This window comes from Garra rufa, chromosome 12, assembly GCF_049309525.1.
Source record: "Garra rufa chromosome 12, GarRuf1.0, whole genome shotgun sequence".
In the NCBI taxonomy this organism is placed as follows: Eukaryota; Metazoa; Chordata; class Actinopteri; order Cypriniformes; family Cyprinidae; genus Garra; species Garra rufa.
In genome coordinates this window covers 8,903,177-8,925,422 of record NC_133372.1, presented here as the reverse complement: position 1 = coordinate 8,925,422, position 22,246 = coordinate 8,903,177, and the positions used below count along the sequence as shown (strand labels likewise).

General features: G+C 36.9%; 1 protein-coding gene across 6 annotated transcripts in view; it reads left to right on the top strand.

The window, feature by feature from the left end:
* Positions 1–22,246, top strand: part of plppr2b (phospholipid phosphatase related 2b) — an 86,994-nt gene that overhangs the window by 47,956 nt on the left and 16,792 nt on the right. The gene's annotated exons all lie outside the window — the stretch shown is intronic.

Sequence of the window (22,246 nt, the reverse complement as noted above, 5' to 3'; positions counted from 1 at the left end):
GATTGGTCATATAAATTAACCTTTTTGTCCAACAGAAAGCTGCTTGGTTTGAAAATGAGCTGTGTGAGCAGTTTTAGATGCATCACTACACTTTACAGTGGACTAATGACCTTTTTGACCACAATGTGACATTACCTTACGGAATGAGTTACTGTACACGGTTTGTCTCTTTTGCTCACAAAGGCTGCATTTGCCATACAAAATACAGCCAATAAAGTAATATTGTATATAGGTTAAAGACATTAAGATGTCCACGTCAAAAGAAAGTTACAAAAGTGATTTTATGTCTATAGAAAGCACATTAAATGTAAGTAAAGTGTCTACTTTTAAGGTTTCAAATACATTTTTGAAGAATAAAATGTCAAAACTTATAATAATGTTATATTATCATTCAGTGTAGCACAATATTTATGTGAAAATTCTAAGCACATGCTTATTCTGAATTGTACATATTAAAATATATAAAAGAATAAGAGAGCATATTAAATTTAATTGTATTTTAAATGAGTAAACAATTCTGACAAATAGGCAAAACCTAGGAAAGTGGCAAATTTTAAAAAATGCAGAATTACAACTAATTGGTGTATTTTGGGTGAAAGTAATTTGATTTTAATATGTCATAAATTGATTTTTGTTGTTAATATGCCTGACAAGATTGTTACACTGAATGACATTTTAGTGGCTGTCTTCTGTAAATTAGGGCAAAATGTATTATATTTATTTTTTGCTCAGAAAAACAAAAACAAAAATGCAAATAAATAAAACAGAAAGCATTTTAATTTTTTTTTTTTTTTTTTTTTTTGGAAAAACAACAACCATTTAAAGCAGTGTTACACTTATTGTTTTTATGCTTAAACCCTTTTCTTGTCTTTGACCCATATACATAAAATGTATATATTAATATAAATTATAACATAATTTATTCCTGGGATGGCAAATGCTACATTTTCAGCATTCATTATTCAGTGCCATATGATCCTTCAGAAATCATTCTAATATGCTAATTTGATGCTTAAGAGAAATTTCTTATTATTATCAATGTTAAGAACAGTTGTGCTGCTTAATATTTGTGTGGAAACCATAATACATATTTTTCAGGATTCTTTGATTCATAGAAAGATTAACTGAGCAGCAGTTATTTGAAATAAATATTTTTTAACTATGATACATTTAATGCATCCTTCCTGATTAAAAGTAATCATTACTGACCTCAAACTTTTGTGTGGTATTGTAGCTAGAAGCATTCATGTACTTGCGTAGGGCTTTTCTGGCCTGCTCTGTCTCTTGTTTGGATGTCAGGGTTGGGACATCATGTCTTTATTATTTAGGTCAGTCCCAACATAAGTGACATTAACAAGGTCAGATGTCTACAGGGTGATGCAGTCCAGTGAATGGAAGCTAGATGAGGTTAACACAAGAGTCTCGATTCAGCTAGCCAGGAAAAAATACAGATTTCCCAAAGGTATCAAATGATTCATTATCAGAGGGAGGGTGAATTAATGTCTGTCTCACCCAACATCACAGAAACAGATGGTGAGATACCACAGATTCAAACATCACAGAGGCTTTCTTCACGTTTGAGTATTTTTACACACGCTGCACACACACATACACACACGTTCCTCATCTGTGCAAATGAGAGCAGAAGGTGAAAAAAGCTCACCATCTTTTCTTCCTTCACATGAAGATGACAGCAGTGTGCACAGAGACACCTGAGACTCCCTGTGTGCTGAGAGGCACCTGAGGTTTAATTTGGGCAAATCTGTGTGTTTTTCTTGTCTTTTGTGTCTTCTCTGTGTGTTTGGATGTGAAATTACTTTAGAGACACATCTTTGGCCATTTTGTAAAGTGAGCTTGTGTTTTATTATAATTACAGTGAGGAAAAAATAATTTGATCCACTGCTGATTTTGTACGTTTGCCCACTGACAAAGAAATGATCAGTCTATCATTTTAATAGGTTTATTTGAACAGTGAGAGACAGAATAACAACAAAAAATCCAGAAAAAAACGCATTTCAAAAAAAGTTATTAATTGATTTGCATTTTAATGAATGTTGCAAAACATGACTTAGTACTTGGTGGAAAAACCCTTTTTGCCAATCACAGAGGTCAGATGTTTCTTGTAGTTGGCCACCAGGTTTGCACACATCTCAGGAGGGATTTTTTTTCCCACTTCTCTTCAAGTCATTAAGGTTTTGAGGCTGACGTTTGGCAACTCAAACCTTCAGCTCCCTCCACAGATTTTCTATGGGATTAAGAGACTGACTAGGCCACTCCAGGACAATTTGCTTCTTCTTGAGCCACTCCTTTGTTGCCTTGGCCATGTGTTTTGGTTCATTGTCATGCCGGAATACCCATCCACGACCCCATCGATCGTCTCTTTGATGCGGTGCAGTTGTCCTGTCCCCTTAGCAGAAAAACACCCCCAAAGCATAATGTTTCCACCTCCATGTTTGACGGTGGGGATGGTGTTCTTGGGGTCATAGGCAGCATTCCTCCTCCTCCAAACACGGTGAATAGAGTTGATGCCAAAGAGCTTGGTTTTGGTCTCATCTGACCACAACACTTTCACCCAGTTCTCCTCTGAATCATTCAGATGTTCACTGGCAAACTTCAGATGGGCCTGTACATGTGCTTTCTTGATCAGGGGGACCTTGCAGGCGCTGCAGGATTTCAGTCCTTCACGGCGTAGTGTGTTACCAATTGTTTTCTTGGTGACTATGGTCCCAGCTGCCTTGAGATTATTGACAGGACCCTTCCATGTAGTTCTGGGCTGATTCCTCACCGTTCTCATGATCATTGAAACTCCACGAGGTGAGATCTTGCATGGAGCCCCAGACCGAGAGGGAGATTGACAGTTATTTTGTGTTTCTTCCATTTGCCAATAATCGCACCAACTGTTGTCACCTTCTCACCAAGCTGCTTGACGATGGTCTTGTAGCCCATTCCAGCCTTGCGTAGGTCTACAATCTTGTTCCTGACATCCTTGGACAGCTCTTTGGTCTTGGCCATGGTGGAGAGTTTGGAATCTGATTGATTGATTGCTTCTCTGGAGTCTATTACACAGGTAACAAACTGAAATTAGGAGCAGTCCCTTTAAGAGAGTGCTCCTAATCTGAGTTTGTTACCTGTATAAAAGACACATGGGAGCCAGAAATCTTGGTCATTGATAGGGGATCAAATACTTATTTCACTCATTAAAATGCAAATCAATGTATAACTTTTTTTTAAAATGCGTTTTTCTGGAGTATAGCATTGCAAAAAATGGAAGATATAGTGTGTAAGGGTTTATGTGAGCCTATAAAGGGGTTCATTATGAAAGGTCATGTTTCATCCATGAAAGAATTGTGTTTGCATTGTGACATGATTTCCATATAAAAATGTTTCTTTAACATTAGGTTCCACTTGATAATAACTTATTACTTTTTATCTCAGTTCTGACTTTTATTTGTTTACATCTCACACACTTCTTTTTCTCAGAATTGTGTTATATAAAAAGATTTTTTTTAAAAATCTGGAAAAAATAATGAGGAAAAAATAATCTTGCAAAATAATTGCAAGATATAAGCTCACAATTCTGACTTTATAACTCGCTTTTGTGAGTTTATATCACAGTTCTGACAGCGAGTTAGGCCAAAATTTCAAGAAATAAACAAAAAAAAATATCAATGTCTTTTTTCATTCAGACTTGGACTTTATAATGCACAATTACGAGTTAATATCTCGCAATTATGAGAAAAAAGTCAAAATTGTGAGTTTATATCTCGCAATTCTGACTTTAAAACTCACAATTTATATCTCAGAATTCGGAGAAAAAAGACAGAATTGCGAAATGTAAGCTCGCAATTGTGAGATAGAAAATCGCAATTACCTTTTTAAAAAAATGTATTCAGTGGCGAAGGCAGGCTTACGTATTTATAAATCCCTGTTTTGATTTTTATGTCTTACAATTCTGAGAAAAAAGTTAAAATTGCACATTTATATTACGCAATTGTAAGACAAGAATCTGTATTCTGACTCGCAATCACAATTTTATCTCACAATTCTGAGAAAAAAGTCAGAAATGTAAGATGTAAACTTGCAAGTGCAAGGAAAAAAAGCATTGTGTCGTCTTATTCTCTGAAAAGCCAGCATCAAACTCTTGTTTAAAAACTAATCCAGCGAGCACAAAAAAATTAACAGCGTCTTAAGTGATGTTTGCTTGACAGTTTCCAACTTTTTTTAATCTGGCCTGAAAATTCAAACTTTTAAAAACAGGTTTTAAAGTGTATGGTTTTGAAAATGATTACTGTGTAAACAACAACAACAAAAAACAATCAGTGAAAATGGTGACGTCATGTGCTTACGCTTTGCAATCAGTCTATAGGAATCCAGGGCTGTATCCGAAATCGCCCCCTATACCCTATTCACTATTCCCTACATTAGTCCACTCGTACAGTTAACTTGAAGGAGTGAATGAAAACAAGTGAGTGAGTTCGGACACTAAGTGCACCGGAAGGACTGCCGCTTTTGCATAGTATTGCTTACTGTTTAACAATCATTTAAAACGGACAGTTCGAGTAGTAAGATTAAAGGATTTATCTTGAACTATGTCAAGGAGTTTATGTATAAACCTTGGTTAAACAATTTAATAATCAATTTACAACAAATTTGTACCTGTGTTGTACGCTGCATTACGCAGTGGACGAGTGCGTTGTAAAATTAACAGATGGATGATTCAGCTGCGGGCGCCATCGTCTGGAGAGACGCGGGAATTCAGTCGGCGTGCGACTCTCACAGTGCATTATGGGTTATCTCTAGCTGTTGAGCGTACATCGGTTGTACACTCATTTTTGCGGTGCATTGTGGGATTGAATGAGTGCACTCGAGAACGTCCACTATGGTTTCGAACACCACTTAAAATGGCTGTCCCCTCAAATAGTGCCCTATTTGAGGGTATAGGGGGCGATTTCGGATACAGCCCATATTTGGGCAGAAACGCAGTGTTTATTCAAAAACTGACATCGCCACCGACTGGCCTGGTATGCATAATACAGTGTTTTTAATCATTTTCGCAGATCTGTGTTAACAGGAATCGTTATTTGCAACTGTCACTTTGTTGCAGTTGGATACAATGCGATGCAACAATGGTTGCATCTGGTGTTAGGATCACAAGGAAAGCAATGTAAAAACTGTCTTTCCACAATTTGCCATTGCACAGCATCTTATAATCCTCGGAGGCATCTCTATTATTATTTTTTTTTGCTTGTGTAATCCTGTGTTTGTGCCTCTCTCATTTTTACTCACCTCCTTCTAAATACGCAAATTGGTGAGTGGGGCTAAAGAGGCAATGATGTACAAATAGGTGTTGATCTTCTGCAAGTCTTTAATCACACTATGATGTCACAGTGAAATATAAGACGAAGCTTGGTTTCAATAAAAGCTGATTTTAGATTTGTAGTACAATGTCCTTTTATATGTCAAAAGATCAAAGAGAACTTGATTTTTCATTTCATGACTTATTATTTTTGATGTTGAAGTGAAACATGGTCTGGACATTTCTTCTCTTTCATCCACAGATGAATGTATTTCTGTAGGAACACTGTGTGCATGTGTGTGAGCATGCTCTCTTTGTGCATAACTGCCTTTTTTCTTTGTCTTGAGGATAGTGAGCGTTTGCACGCCCTGTGTGCGTGTGTGCGCACGTGTATGAATGTGTGGGTTCTTGGAGTGTGTGTGGGTGGTTAGAGGTTTCTATCTTTTGCTGAGAGTAAAATCTGGAAACGGTGATAGTGAAAAGGAAAAACTCTCCCGTCAGTTCTGGCGCCTTAAACAAGGCTGCTATAAACACGTGTTTGAACCCCGCTGAAGGGCTTAATTATTGAGACATGCTGCCTCTCCACATCTGAAGATGTCAAGTGGCTCTCTAATTCACAGCAGTCACAGACGTTTGTGTTCCCTAATGAGTGGAGTGTTCCCACTGAGTGCTGGATCGAGGTCAGCTCCATTTCAGTAGAGATAGTTTAACATGGAGGAGTGAAATTCTGTTTACAATGCCTTAAAAATTTTTAAAAGCAAAAAAGTAAAAAAAAAAAGTCAAGAGATATTTGGCTGAATGTCCAGGCTGCTCTTTTCCATACAGTAAGAATAAGGCTGTTAAGCTCCAAATATAACTAAAATATTACTGTAAAAGTAGTGTAATGACTTTGAATGTTAACTTTTGTAGTAGCTTTTAAATTTCAGTTGTGTTTAAATATGGTGCATCACAAAAACATCGTGTTTGGACTCACTTCAAACCTAATTGATTTTTATGTGTCTCTGACCAGTTGCTGTTGAAATCAAATCAATATTAAGATTTTGGTGCTGCTGTGTACAATGGAGGACTTAAATTTCATACACAAAGATATAATATGATTTCAGAAGGCTTGGAAAATAATGCATAAGCCTACAGCTTTATTGTCAAGGACTTTTATTGGAAGAAATAAAAGAAATTCGTTACAAAGCCGTCACAGTGTTGCAGTCGCAAACGGGAGCACATTAACATGAAAACCCATCTGTTTATTCAGCAACCTGCCACATCCTGATGAGCCCTGATGGAGAGTGAAGTAAATGAAATGAATCATAATGCAGACAGTTAGCAGAGGAATTTTGAAGGAGCAATAGTGAAAACAGCCTGGTAAGAGTGGAAGAGTAGGTGGGAAATGAACATTTAATGCTTAATTTAGATAAAAAACATAAGAACATGTCTAAGATTTGTCTAACATGAAGTGCGTTAGAAGTGAGATTGTAAAATGCTGGACTGGAATAAGGATAACAGTTATGACTAGTGATGTTGAAGGTATCAAGTATTATATAATGAGTCTAGAAGAGGTTGTATGAAAAAGGTCCTTACAAACCTTCACAAACCCACACCACAACCAAAAATACTGATAGAACAAAATTTTCACAAGTTACATAAGTATTTGTTCCTTGATGTTGCTGTGAATATCCATTTGAAGCTCACTTTGTACTTTAAAGAAACACGCCACTATTTTTGAAATTTCCAACTCCCCTAAAGTTAAACAGTTGAGTTTTACCATTTTTGAATCCATTCAACCGATTTCCGGGTATGGCGGTAGCACTTTTAGCATAGTTTAGCATAGATCATTGAATCTGATTAGACCGTTAGCATCTCGCTCCAAAATGACCATAGAGTTTCGATATTTTTCCTATTTAAAACTTGACTCTTCTGTAGTTACATCGTGTACTAAGACCGACGAAAAAATGAGAAGTTGCGATTTTCTAGGCCGATATGGCTAATCAAGGAGCAATGATATTACACAGTGCCTGAAAATAGGCTAACTTAGTTCTGTCATGAAACTTCTTGACGGAATAGATATGCTACACTCCTGCTGCTGAATTGCTGCTGCTGTTGGTTATTGCTGTAGTTGTAGATTATTGCTGCTGCTGCAAGCAAGGAACTTGCTACTGCCAAAGCATATGGTGCTGTGAGTATTCAAGACATACTGCTGCTGCACAAATAGCATAAAATAACCCGTAGCTGATCTATACAGGTGGAGCTGGGGAAGATGGAGGGTTTCAGAGGAACTCTGAAAGCATGCTGCAAAATGCCCAAGTGAATGCTACCAGCCATTTAAATAGCTCCAAGCTCCAAGCTCATTGGTTGTGTATGCAACATGAACCAATCAGCTTGTGCCAAGTCATATAACTTTGTGATATCCTCAGTTATGTTAACAACCCGTGAGCCTGCGTCATCTAGAGTTTCATGGCAGAACTAGGTATTTAACACAAACTTAATGCCGGTCACGTTGGAAGTTACCTAGCTGAGGACTATTTTCAGGCGCTGCATAATATCATTGCACCTGCTGCACCCATGGTACCGCAGCAAAGTTCCTTGATTATTACGCTGAATAAGAGTAGAAAATCACAACTTTTCTTTTTCTTTCAGTCTTAGTGCACGATGTAACTACAGAAGAGTCAAGTTTTAAATAGGAAAAATATCTAAACTCTTTGGTCATCTTTGAGTGAGATGCTAAGGGTCTAATCAGATTCAATGATCTATGCTAAGGTTATACAAGTATGTAACTGTTCAATTTCTTTCATTTAAAAACTGTTTGTGCTTTGTGTTATTAGTTTGTTGATCCAAACATCGCTGTTATTATTGCTCATACTTGGGGCTAGTAATTGAATAAACCCTCAAGCATTAACCTTCAGCGCTTTGTGCCAGTAAACAACCACTTAAAACCAAACCTCCATGAAAAAATCAATGTGAAAAAGTGTTTTTTGTGTGTTTTTCATGGAACCAGTAACATCATGCAGCTTTTGAACAACATGAGGGTGGGTGAAACTAGACCATTAATGGTGCTTTAATGAAATCTACGAGCACTGACAAATACATCTTCAATTATACATGCTCTTCTATGAGTTTTTGGCAGCCTGTTTTTCTGGTAAATATGGAAGCTGTGTGTTTGATCTGAAGTGGGCTCTGGCCCAGCAGAGATATATACAGCATCATGCAGTTAGAGTCTGCAGCTGGCTAATGTCACAATTCTCCATTCATAATGGATGTTTGAGGACCATGTGCTCCTATATTCCAGTGCTGTGGGTTTGCCATAAGTGTGTTTCTGTGACCTCATTCTGTTCGTCTGAGGACGCTAGTGGAGAGATATAGTGGAGAAAGAGAGAGAGAGACATATTTATTTAAGCAATATCAAACAAGAAACCATGTTGTATCCTCACATGCTCTTGTCTGGAACACTGGGAGCAAAGACAGTCAGAAAATGTCTCAGTACTGCTTGTCCAATTAAATCTGAGTGCAAGAACTAATTGTTTTATAACTGTTATTGTGAGAGTGGTTGATGCTCTTATAATAAACTTTAAAAGGAGAAATACATAAAGTCAAGCCTGAAATTATTCATACCCCTGGCAAAATCTGACTTAAAGTTATTTTTATTCAACCAGCTAGTATTTTTGTTATAAGAAGAGATAATAAGACGATGTACAAGAGGCATCCTTGTGGTAAAAAAAAATATCACTCAATCTTTTATTTACATTTGAACAAAAAGTGGCATATCCAAAATTATTCATACCCTTCTCAATAATCAATAGAAAAGCGTTTATTGGCTAATACAACAATCAAACGCTTTCTATAATTGCTGACCAGCTTTTTGAATGTCTCCACTGGTATCTTTGCCCATTCATCTTTAGCGATGAGCTCTAACTCATTCAGGTTGGAGGGTCTCCCTGATCTTTAGCTCCCTCCACTGATTCTCAATTAGATTTAAGTCAGGACTTGGCTGGGCCCTGCAAAACATTAATGTTTTTGTCTGCTAACCATTTCTTCACCACTTTTGCTGTGTTTTGGGTCGTTGTCATGCTGAAATGTCCACTGGTGCCCAAGGCCAAGTTTCTCTGCAGACTGCCTGATGTTGTAGTTGAGAATTTTGATGTATTGCTCCTTTTTCATGGTGCTGTTTACTGTGATTAGGTTCCCTGGTCCACCAGCTGAAAAATAACCCCCAAAACATTAGGTTCCCACCACCATGTTTGACAGTGGGGATGGTGTTCTTAGGGTTGAAGGCTTCTCCTTTTTTACGCCAAATGAAAGCTACATCATTGTGGACAAACAATTCATTTTTTATTTCATCTGACCATAAAACAGAAGACCAGAAGTCTTCTTCTTTGTCCAGATGAGCATTTGCAAAGGCCAAGCGGGCTTTTGTGTGCCTTATCTGGAGATGTGGTGTCCTCCTTGGTCTGCGTCTGTGGAACCCAGTGGTGTGCAGTGTCTGTTGGACTGTCTGCCTTGAGATGTTGCCACCAGCAGAGCCCAGATTCATCAGGATGGCCTTGGTGGTGATCCTTGGATTCTTTTTTTACCTCTCTTTTCTACCTCTATCCTCCTGGCCAGCACAGGTGTCACTTTTGACTTCCGACCACGTCCTCTGAGATTTTTCACAGTGCAGAACATCTTGTATTTTTTAATAATACTTTGCACTGTAGCCACTGGAACTTCAAAACATTTAGATATGGTCTTATAACCCTTTCCTGACTTGTGAACAGCCACAATGCGCAGCCGCAGGTCCTCAGTGAGCTCCTTTGTCTTAGCCATGACTGTCCACAAACCAACAGCAGAGAGCTTCTGCTTTTCACCTGTTGAGATGATTAAAACAGCTGTTCCCAATAAATCAGGGTAATTAGGATGCTTTAGAACATCTTGGACTATTTGGAATGGTATAGAACTTTGGATTTTCCCATAGACTGTGACAGTTTGCAAAGGGTATGAATAATTTTGGACATGCCACTTTTTGTTCAAATGTAAATAAAAGCTGAGAAATATTTTTTCCACAATGATGCCTCTAATACATCGTCTTATTATCGTGCATCCATCCATCATAAAAATATTCCACACAGCTCCAGTGTCTTATTAAAGGCCTTCTGAAGCAAATCAATGAGTTTGTGAAAGAGAAATATCCATATTTAAAACTTTATAAACCATAATCTCTAGTTTCAGTTAGCGGAAGCTAGAGATTATGATTTTTAAAGTTTTAAATATGAATTTTTTTTACACAAATGGAGCACTTTTTATGATGGATGGATCAACTTTTTTGGGCTTCAAAATCTCAACGCCCATTCACCACCATTATAAATCTTAGAAGAGCCAAGACATCTTTTAATACGTCTCTGATTGTATTCATCTGAATGAAGAAAGTCATATACACCTAAGATGGCTTGAGGATGAGTAAATCACAGGGTAATTTTCATTTTTGGGTGAACTATCCCTTTAAATTTACTATTAAAAACGTGTTTTTCATTACTGATGTAATGATAATATATAAACCTAATGAAGTACAAAATCAGCCTTTCTAATATACTGACAACTATCAGGTAAAGAGACACACTTGACACTAAAATATTGCAATAAACATTAATTTGACAGCATAAGATGTAACAACTTGAATTTACATGACAAAAATTTTAAAAATCGCATTAAATATGAGCTATCATATAGGGAATTCAAATGTCAGTTTATGATTTTTAACTGTAAATTTCTGACTTGTTCTTTTCCAAAACTGGAAAATTTTCTGTAATATTACAAGAACTGTCCTGTTAGAGTTATTATTGTTTTTCACCATATGTAAACAAACTTACTAATGAACAGGTTTTTACAGTATCTTTTTTTACGGTCTATCCATTAATAATTACAACAGTTTTTATAGAAACACATAAAAAATTGGATGAGATTTAACATGGCTGCATCAATCCATTTTTCATAAGTGTTCGAGGGAGGCAGAGAAATAGAAAGCATTGATGGAGGATAGGTGTAAAAGAGAAATGAGGAAGAGAGAGAGAGAGACACACTAAATATGATATTCTCATTGAGATCCGTGTCATCCGCACTCAGCTCTTGTAAGTGTACACCAATGCCCAGAGGATGTGTTTAACCTCTCTCTGCAGAGACGATCCACAGCCTAATCTTAGTAAGCCTTAGATTAAGGCATCAGCTTTTGTTTAACACTCCTACTCTGCCTTGGGAACACTGGGAGTTGGCCATGTGGGCATGGAGCGAGAGATGTGCTGGAGTAAAAAGAGAAGCAGGACCCATATTTGTTGATGGAAATATGAAACATGGAGAAAATGAAGGTCCTTTCGCATGACTTGTGTCAGGACTTGAACACATTGCTTAACACCAGCATCGTGCACCGCTGTGACCTTCCCATGAAAAGCATAAAGGAAGGACAATTCTTCAAGGTTGCTAGGTAGCAAGAAAGCAGGAAGTGTGCACCATGAAAATATATGCTTGATTTCAAAATAGAACAGAAGGACTAACGTTTTTGGCAAATAAAATGATCTCTCATCCAAAATGAAAATTCTGTCATTTTTTACTCACCCTCATGTTGTTTCAAACCCATAAGACCAGGGGTTTTAATATAACACTATTTTTTTTTTTACTCTGAATGAATACCCAGATTATGTTATGTTTCTTTTTGTTTCTTTGTGTCTACGCATTTTGGAAGGACTTACCGGAAATATGAACCCTGACCACTAAATGACACTAGAAAAATGCACATTATTGACAATAAAGTGTAGGTTTAAAGCTTATATGGGTTTTCCATTAATAAACAGAAGCTGAAATATAACATTTATATACATTTGGGAAAAGGAACTATGGATAGTTGGATGAATTTCCCTTTGGGGACCAATAAAGTATCTATCTATCTATCTATCTATCTATCTATCTATCTATCTATCTATCTATCTATCTATCTATCTATCTATCTATCTATCTATCTATCTATCTATCTATCTATCTATCTATCTATCTGTCTATCTGTCTATCTCTCTATCTGTATATCTGTCTATCTGTCTATCTGTCTATCTATCTATCTGTCTATCTATCTATCTATCTATCTGTCTGTCTGTCTGTCTGTCTATCTATCTATCTATCTCTCTATCTGTATATCTGTCTATCTGTCTATCTGTCTATCTATCTATCTATCTATCTATCTATCTGTCTATCTATCTATCTATCTATCTATCTATCTATCTATCTATCTATCTATCTATCTATCTATCTATCTATCTATCTATCTATCTATCTATCTATCTATCTATCTATCTATCTATCTATCTAATACAACAAGCCATTCAACCACTGGAAAACCACAGCACTTTCATTAATTTTGTAAGGAGCTATAGAACTAAGAGCATTCTAGAAAGAGCTTTGTGATTGGATGGAAATTTCAAGCATCATGCAAGGACAAGATAGATACTTTATTGATTCCCAAGGGGAATTCAAGAACAAACAAACAAATAAAATTGTTATTTTTTTTATTTGTGACCATGAATGTTCTGCAGGGTAAGCTAACCATGACAAAGATATAGAGAGTGAGCAACGGATATAAATATTGGCTGGACGTTTAGGGGGGAGTATGTGGGAGTATTTGGCCGCTATTCGCTGAGAATTTAGTAACTGTCCGTACAGGGTCAAAAAGCTCTCAGATTTAATCTGAAATGTGTTTCGAAGATGAACAAAGGTCTTACAGGTTTGGAGTGACATGAGGGGGAGTAATTAATGACAGAATTTAAATTTTTTGGGTGAACTATCAATTTAATGACGTAAATTAGCATTAAAAATGTTTGCACAGAGAAAAAAAATAACTAAATGTCCATTAAAATAAGAAGCTTAATGGAATTTTAAAGTTAAAATTTTAAATAATAGTTCAAACGTTTGGATTCTATAACATGTTTTTATTAATATTTTATTTTAATACATTTTAATCAGCAAGGACGTACAACTATAAATGGATTAAAATGTTTTAATTGTTACAAAAATGCATTTTTAATGCATTTTTGATCAAATAGATGTAGCCTTGCCAACCCCAAAATTTATTTTATTCAACAATAGTTAGAGTAAAATATATGAAATGCTAGTTTATTTATTTCCAGAAAACGAAACTAAATCATAATCGTGTACAGTCGTGGCCAAAAGTTTTGAGAATGACACAAATATTAGTTTTCACAAAGTTTTCTGCTAAACTGCTTTTAGATCTTTGTTTCAGTTGTTTCTGTGATATACTGAAATATAATTACAAGCACTTCATTCGTTTCAAAGGCTTTTATCGACAATTACATGACATTTATGCAAAGAGTCAGTATTTGCAGTGTTGGCCCTACTTTTTCAGGACCTCTGCAATTCGACTGGGCATGCTCTCAATCAACTTCTGGGCCAAATCCTGACTGATAGCAACCCATTCTTTCATAATCACTTGTTGGAGTTTGTCAGAATTAGTGGGTTTTTGTTTGTCAACCCGCCTCTTGAGGATTGACCACAAGTTTTGAGATCTGGGGAGTTTCCAGGCCATGGACCCAAAATGTCAACGTTTTGGTCCCCGAGCCACTTAGTTATCACTTTTGCCTTATGGCACGGTGCTCCATCGTGCTGGAAAATGCATTGTACTTCACCAAACTGTTGTTGGATTGTTGGAAGAAGTTGCTGTTGGAGGGTGTTTTGGTACCATTCTTTATTCATGGCTGTGTTTTTGGGCAAAATTGTGAGTGAGCCCACTCCCTTGGATGAGAAGCAACCCCACACATGAATGGTCTCAGGATGCTTTACTGTTGGCATGACACAGGACTGATGGTAGCGCTCACCTTTTCTTCTCCGGACAAGCCTTTTTCCAGATGCCCCAAACAATCGGAAAGAGGCTTCATCGGAGAATATGACTTTGCCCCAGTCCTCAGCAGTCCATTCGCCACTTTTTGCAGAAGATCAATCTATCCCTGATGTTTTTTTTGGAGAGAAGTGGCTTCTTTGCTGCCCTTCTTGACACCAGGCCATCTTCCAAAAGTCTTGGCCTCACTGTGCGTGCAGATGCGCTCACACCTGCTTGCTGCCATTCCTGAGCAAGCTCTGCACTGGTGGCACTCCGATCCCGCAGCTGAATCCTCTTTAGGAGACGATCCTGGCGCTTGTTGGACTTTCTTGGATGCCCTGAAGCCTTCTTAACAAGAATTGAACCTTATTCCTTGAAGTTCTTGATGATCCTATAAATTGTTGATTTAGGTGCAATCTTTGTAGCCACAATATCCTTGCCTGTGAAGCCAATTTTATGTAACGCAATGATGGCTGCACGCGTTTCTTTGCAGGTCACCATGGTTAACAATGGAAGAACAATGATTTCAAGCATCTCCCTCCTTTTAACATGTCAAGTCTGCCATTCTAACTAGAGATGCGCGGATGGGCTCAATCGTCACCCGAATCCGCAGCTTCAAATAAATTATCCGCCCGCCACCCACCCGCACCTATATTTTTCTCTGATTTAGATAACCGCACCCGACCCGCACCCGATCGTCATATTACACTTATTGTAATTCTTAGTTTTGCATGATGATATGATAAATTGATGGTTCATGTTAACAGCAGATTGATTCAGCTGATCTGCAAATCGCTGCACACTTATACGTTTATCACTCATGATTTTAAGCCAAATCCATGCAGAAAAGAATAACATTAACTGACATCTGGATGCGACTCTCCGCAATCTCTGACGAAATCGGTCGGGTTTTCTCTCTATTAGAGCCGCTCTGAACTTAGTATTTGAACGCATGCTTGGACTGAAGTTTACAGGGGTTCACCAGTTTAAGAAAGGTCTGAGCGTAAAAATCTGCTTCTTTTCATGTTTAAGGTATTGTTTTCATTATAATCTACTGATTCAAATAAATAATCAATAATAATTATAGCCTACCACTGCGCGCCTAGCCTGACATGCTTTCGCGTAAGAATGAACAGGCAGCATGGACGCATCAGGCAAAATCGTCAAATATATTTCAAAAGAAGCCGGCGCCACGGTCCTGACCACATCACTGTCTTTACTGGGTGTTTTTAGGGAATATTTCAATTTATTAACATGCGACTGAATTAGCTATTCATGTGTTGGACTGTCATGATTTTGGCTAATGCAGGACACTTCTGAATGATGCGCATCAGAGACGTGGGTAAACGCAAAGCGACCAATGCACTACACCGCTGCATTACCGTGCTCAATAGCATTAGCACAGGCATAACTCCCTTCAAACTTTATATGGAATGTCAACGTTTCTGTCACCAAAAACTTAGAACAGGCAAACACACACACGCACACAAATGAAATCGTCTCTGCCTGATGAAAAACATATTTAAAACACGTTCAAGTTTTAGAAAATGTAGTTAATATTTGCATCATTATTGATTTATCTCATCCACCCGCGACCCACCCGCAAATAATCAGAATGCATTTTTTTATTACCCGACCCACCCGACCCGCGGATTATCCGCAGCGCCCGCGGATATAACCGCCATCCGCGCATCACTAATTCTAACCCAATCAGCCTGACATAATGATCTCCAGCCTTGTGCTCGTCAACATTCTCACCTGAGTTAACAAGACGATTACTGAAATGATCTCAGCATGTCCTTTAATGACAGCAATGAAAGTTATTTTGGGGATTAAGTTAATTTTCATGGCAAAGAAGGACTATGCAATTCATCTGATCACTCTTCATAACATTCTGGAGTATTTGCAAATTGCTATTATAAAAACTTAAGCAGCAACTTTTCCAATTTCCAATATTTACCCTTACCCATTAAGAGCTTTTTGAATTTGAATATCATAAATTTAACTTATTTTGTCTTCTGGGAAACATGTAACTATCTTCTGTAGCCTCTAAAGGGCATTACTAAATGAAAAAATGTGATATTTAGGCAAAATAAGAAAAAACACTTCTACATTTCCAAAAGTTTTCACCCCGGCTCTTAATGCCCTGTTCTTCCTTCTGGAGCATCAGTGAGCGTTTGAACCTTCTGTAAAATATTTAGTTATACTAAAGCATATTTTTCACCACTACCCTGTTTGTTTTTGGTGTAAAATGCTGTCTGCTGCCTTTAATGGATAGTCATTAATTAAGGATTTGCGTGAATTCTTGTGGCGCCATCAGCCAATCCGTGTTGCCAGTCATGATGTAATTTTCCTGCAGCTGCAAAGTGAATAGTCACTTGGCATTTATGGCTCAAAACAACCTGGCTGCAGATCTAAGCACCCAGAATTTGGCAGATTTTGAAACATACACTTCCAGGTGGTCCTGCGCCAGCCAAGCAACTTCCACTGAGATGGGAATGCTAACAGACAGCACTCTCTGCGTATTTTAGCCATGACGTCACCAAGAAAAATCATTTCAAAGGAGACCAAGTTATTGCATTTTGACAAATGAATTTGTTTTTCCTCGCAGTAATGCGCACTGATGAATCATCTACAATGGGGCTAAAAAGATGCTTTAGGAAAGTAAATGGGGTCAAATTTGATTTCATGTTGACTTTAAAGAAGAGCATGAGAAATGAAGACATTAGAGAGGAACTGGTGGTGGGTAGAGAGAGATAGAGGGATGATGCTAACCCAGTTTCCCTATACGGTACTTGGAGAGATGCCCGCAGAAAAACAGAAGGACAAATCCCAGAAATCAAAGATGACAGAGTGTGAAGACCACAAAAAGGGCAAAAGAAAAGAACGACTAGATGAAAGAAATAGAACAGTGGACACACATTATGGACAGAAGAGATCAAGGCTAACACACTGGTACTGATATCTCTGTTTGCAGTAATCAAATGACAGCTAAAAATCTGGCTGACAGCATGTGGAAATGAATGTGATCTGTGATGTGCTTCTGTCTATTTGTGATCTGTATTGGATTAGCAAGAGCATGAGTGCATCAGCTGCCATACTGATGCCATGGAAACGCTATGACAACAGATATTCGCCTGTATCCTCAAGCATGTCACCCAGATAAGATCATAAGCAGACTGTCAGTCTCAGAGAGAACTGGAAAGTCAGCTGAGCAAACTGTTACTGTGTGTGTGTTTGAGTGGTGCATCATTTTTGAATAACCTCATGTCCAATTTGTCATCATTATAGTTAAAGTTTGCATATCCCATTCAGAATTTGCAAAATATTAAATAAGAGCAATCATACAAAATGCATGTTATTGTTTATTTAGTAATGACCTGAATAAGATATTTCATATAAAAGATGTTTACATATAGTCCACAAGAAAAAATAACTAAATTAAATATAAAATAACACCGTTCAAAAGTTTAGATCCCCTTGATTCTTAATACTGTGTTGTTACCTGAATGATCCACAGCTGTCAGTTTTTGTTTTTTTTTTTGTGATAGTTGATAGTTCATAAGTCCCTTGTTTGTCCTGAACAGTTAAACTGCCTGCTGTTCTTCAGAAAAATCCTTCAGGTCCCACAAATTCTTTGGTTTTCCAGCATTTTTGTGTATTTGAACCCTTTCCATTAATGACTGTATGATTTTGAGCTTTGTACACTAAGGACAACTGAGGGACTCATACGCAAATATTACAGAAGTTTTAAAAGCTCACTGATGCTCCAGAAGGGAAAATGATGCATTAAGAGCTGGTGGGTGAAAACTTTTTAAAAAACACAGCTGTGGATCATTCCGGTAACAACACAGTATTAAGAATCAAGGGGATGCAAACCCCTTGTTTAAAAAATGTTTGAACCGGGTCATTTTTATAAATTGAACTATTATTTTCTCATGTGGACTACGTAAACATCTTTTCATGGTGTTTTAACATCATTCCGGTCAATACTAAATAAACAGTAACATGCATTTTGTATGATTCCTCTTATTTTGATTAAAAAAAAGGGGGGGTGTAAACTTTTGACCTCAAATGTAATTCATCCTCATGCTGCTCCAAACAAGAATTACTTATTTTTCCCTTTCGAACACAAGGGAGAGTATTAGTAGTAGAAGGATGATGCTTCTGCTTTTTTAGTGTGAACAAGGAAATGTGTGGAAGAACAAATGTGAAATGAGAGTTTTGGAACTGGAAATGACATTTCATGAGCAGCAACTTAAATTTCAGTTTTTTTATGAAGCTGCTATTTTCCCTCTAAAAAGGATGACCTTGCTCCTTTTCCAAGCATCCCCTTTAAGGCACATGATGTATGATGAATTATTAATATTGTTCTATGTCACTATGGACTGGACAGTATATTATAAGTACCCACTTCACCGAGAGAATTGGTTTGGCAGAGGAAAAGTGGGCCAACGCCTGGGGCACTGCGCTGCCGGTGAAATGTCCAGCACTGTTGGTGGTGTGCTACTGTCCTGTTCATAAACCATGATTGTTCCAGGTGCAACACCCTGGAGAAAAGATAAATCATCACAGGATGCTGATGTTGGTTATCAGCATAGAGGACTAATGTGCTGGGGTTCTTACCAGGCTCCTTAACCAGCAAGGTTTCCTTGGATAACCAGCCAAAAAAGGTACAACAGCACAAAAATAACCAACTTGGAAATTCATATTGATTTTAATCTGTGGATAGTTACATAAACTGCTAAGTTTTTTGGTCATAAACTATTCCTTCAAAAAAAGGAATAGTTGACCCAAAAATAAAAATTTGCTAAAAATATGTGCACCTTCAGGCCATCAAAGACATAGAAGAGTTAGTTTCTTCATCTGAACAGATTTGAATAAATTTAGCATTACATTACTTGCTCACCAAAGAATCCTCTGCAATGAATGGATGCCGTCAAAATTTTAAAAAATGGCAAAAAAATAAATCTTAAAAAAAAATTAAGAAATGGATAGTTCACCCAAAAATGAAAATGTGATGTTTATCTGCTTACTCCAAGGGCATCCAGGATGTAGGTGACTTTGTTTCTTCAGTAGAACACAAACAAAGATTTTTAACTCAACCATTGCAGTCTGTCATATAATGGCAGTCAATGGGACCCACGGTTTTGAGAGTAAAAAAAACATAGACAGACAAAACCAAATTAAACCCCACAGCTCGTGACGATACATTGAGGTCTTAAAACAGGAAACAATCGGTCTGTGCAAGAAACTGAACTGTATTTATATAATTTTTTTTTACCTCTGATTCACTGCAATGTCTAACTGTCTTGAGCGTGTTTACAACAGCCAGTGCGTGACAAAAAGCAAGCAACCGTAACTTTAGTCAATCAGTATGGAGTTATTTATGTGCCAAAATTAAACAAATAAATACAGCGGGGTTTTTTTCTTTGCAAAGCAGATTGTGTTTGTTTGCAAAACGCTGTATTTGATTGTTTAATTTTGGCACATAATAACTCCATAAATCAGGCTCAAAAATTTTAAAGGTGAAAAGCAAATGTAATATTTTAGTTTCAACAATCAGGATAAGCACAAGCAATTACCATTTTGACTAGCCGTTGTACCCACAATCTCTCTGCACTTTGTAAAAAATGAGTGGCGTTATTCGAAGTCTAGGGAGACATGCGCGACAGATCACTTCAGTGCATGCCTTTAATGATGGATTTGTTTCCTTTAAGCAAGCAGCTTTTCACTTCAAAATACATGAATTGATGTGGAATCATGTAGATTAATGTACTGGTGTGTTTATCAGCTGATTGGACTCTCATTCTGATGGCGCCCATTCACTGCAGTGGATTCATTGGTGAGCATGTGATGTAATGCTAAATTTCTTTAAATCTGTTTTGATGAAAAAGCAAAATCTTGGATGAGTACATTTTCTGCAAATTTTTTAGTTTGGGTGAATTATTCATTTACATAAAAAACTAAACTGGACTAATTTGAATCTGAAAATTAAATCTGGTTTCCACTTGGGTCCGATTAGTTCTTAAGACAGTGTTAAAATCATAGCTGTGTTTATGCTGGCCTTTCAGTAAAGTCACTGACATTTTTTGGTTGTTTTTTAAGAGCTATTCAGACTATTCCAAATTTTCTCATAAACGGTAGTGTAAATTTGGCAGACATACTTTAAGACTTAATCCAGCATGTCTGTGTTTTCCTTGTACAACCGCAGTAAAAATTACAGAGCAAATTACCTCCTGTTTGTTGGCTTCCTCTGAGAAATTTAATTTCTGTAAGCTGTATTTTCACAATGCTTCTCCTCATTTAATTTGACCTTTGTCAAATGCCGTAATTAAAGTTAATTTTGTCCTTGTGCACAAAGCTTCTGGCTGCCTGCTACACCTTCATTATGGATTTAGACCCTTTTGCCAACTTTCTGGGTAAAATAACAGTTGGTGGTTCAAGTGCTGCTGGCATCCCATCTGATGTAAAAATGCCATCCCATCTTTGGTCATCTTAAGACTTCCCTTGATACATGCATTTAGGTTATAGTAACACAGAACTGCGGTAAACATACCAGTGTACGTGACCCTGGACCACAAAACCCGTCTTAAGTGAACAGGTATAGTTGTAGCAATAGCCAACAAAACATTGTATGGGTCAAAATATATATATATATTATATATATAATTTTTTTTTTGACAAAAATCATAAGGATATTAATAAACATTTCATGTTTGATGAAGATATTTTGTAAATTTCCTGCTGCAAATATATCAAAACTTAATTTTCGATTAGTAATATGAATTGCTAAGAACTTTATAAGGACAAATTGAAAGGCAATTTTCTCAGTATTTAGATTTTTTTGCACCCTCAAATTCCAGATTTTCAAATAGTTGTATCTCGGCCAATTATTGTCTTATTGTCCTAACAAACCATATATCAATGGAAAGCCGGTTTATTCAGCTTTCATATGATGTATAAATCTCAATTTAAAAAAAAATAGTTTTGTGGTCCAGAGTCACATATTTTATTTTTATATATAATATGTAAATGTTCACTACCAGTCAAAAGTTAGGAATAATTAAGATGTTTTATTGTTTGTGTTGCACTCACTAAGGCTGCATTTATTTAATCAAATATATCTTTAAAAAATTATTTATTCCAGAATTTTTAGCATCATTTTGTCACATGATCCTTCAGAAATCATTCTAATATTCTAACTTGGTGCTCGAGAAACATTTAAAGAGCAGTTTTTGCTGCTTAATATTTAGTGGAAACTGTGATACACTACCATTCAAAAATCTTGGGTAAGGTCAGTCTAAAAAATAATAAAATATATTAAAATAGAAAACTGCACATTTAAATTGTAATAATATTTCAGAATATTACTGTTATTACTGTATTTTTTTATCAAATAAATGCAGCCTTAATGAGCATAAAAATCATTTAAAATGTAGTAGTGTGTTTGATTATACATGATTAGTTTCATATTGTAATGTTGTTGATTTGGTTCTGTGATTTCCAGTGCTTCTTTGTGATTCTCTTTGTTTTCTCAACACCTCAAGGCGTTCTGAAGTGTTTGTGTGGTTTATTTTTTGACCGACAGGCTGACACCCACTATAAACCGCAGAGAGTTTTTGACATCACTAAGTGCCTGCACTTTTTGCTGCTCTACTTTTCTACGAGAAGCTTTTGATTTGACAGCATTCCCAGCCGCCACGAAACGTGTGTCTACAATGTTCACACACTATATGATTTCCTCAAAAAACAGACATCTCTGCTGTTCCATTCAGCCATCATCTCTCTTTCCTCTTTTATTTCTCCCCTTTCTTGGGTTGATTTCATTATCGATCTTTCTCTCTCTATTTCCTTTTGCTTTGAACTCCTTGTCCCCATCCCTCCCTCCGTCTGTCTTTCCCTCAAAGTCCTCATAGTCAGCAGAGCCGTTTCATCAATTAAACATGTAAGCACTTCACTGCAACAGCTTCCATTAATCCGCTCTAAACACCATGTTTTTTTGTCCTCTCCAGCTACAGTTAAACCTTATGTCTTAATTTATATGACATGACAATGACAGCTCTATCTCTGTTTAGTGAGGATAGTGTGACCTTGGGGGTTTGCTGCTG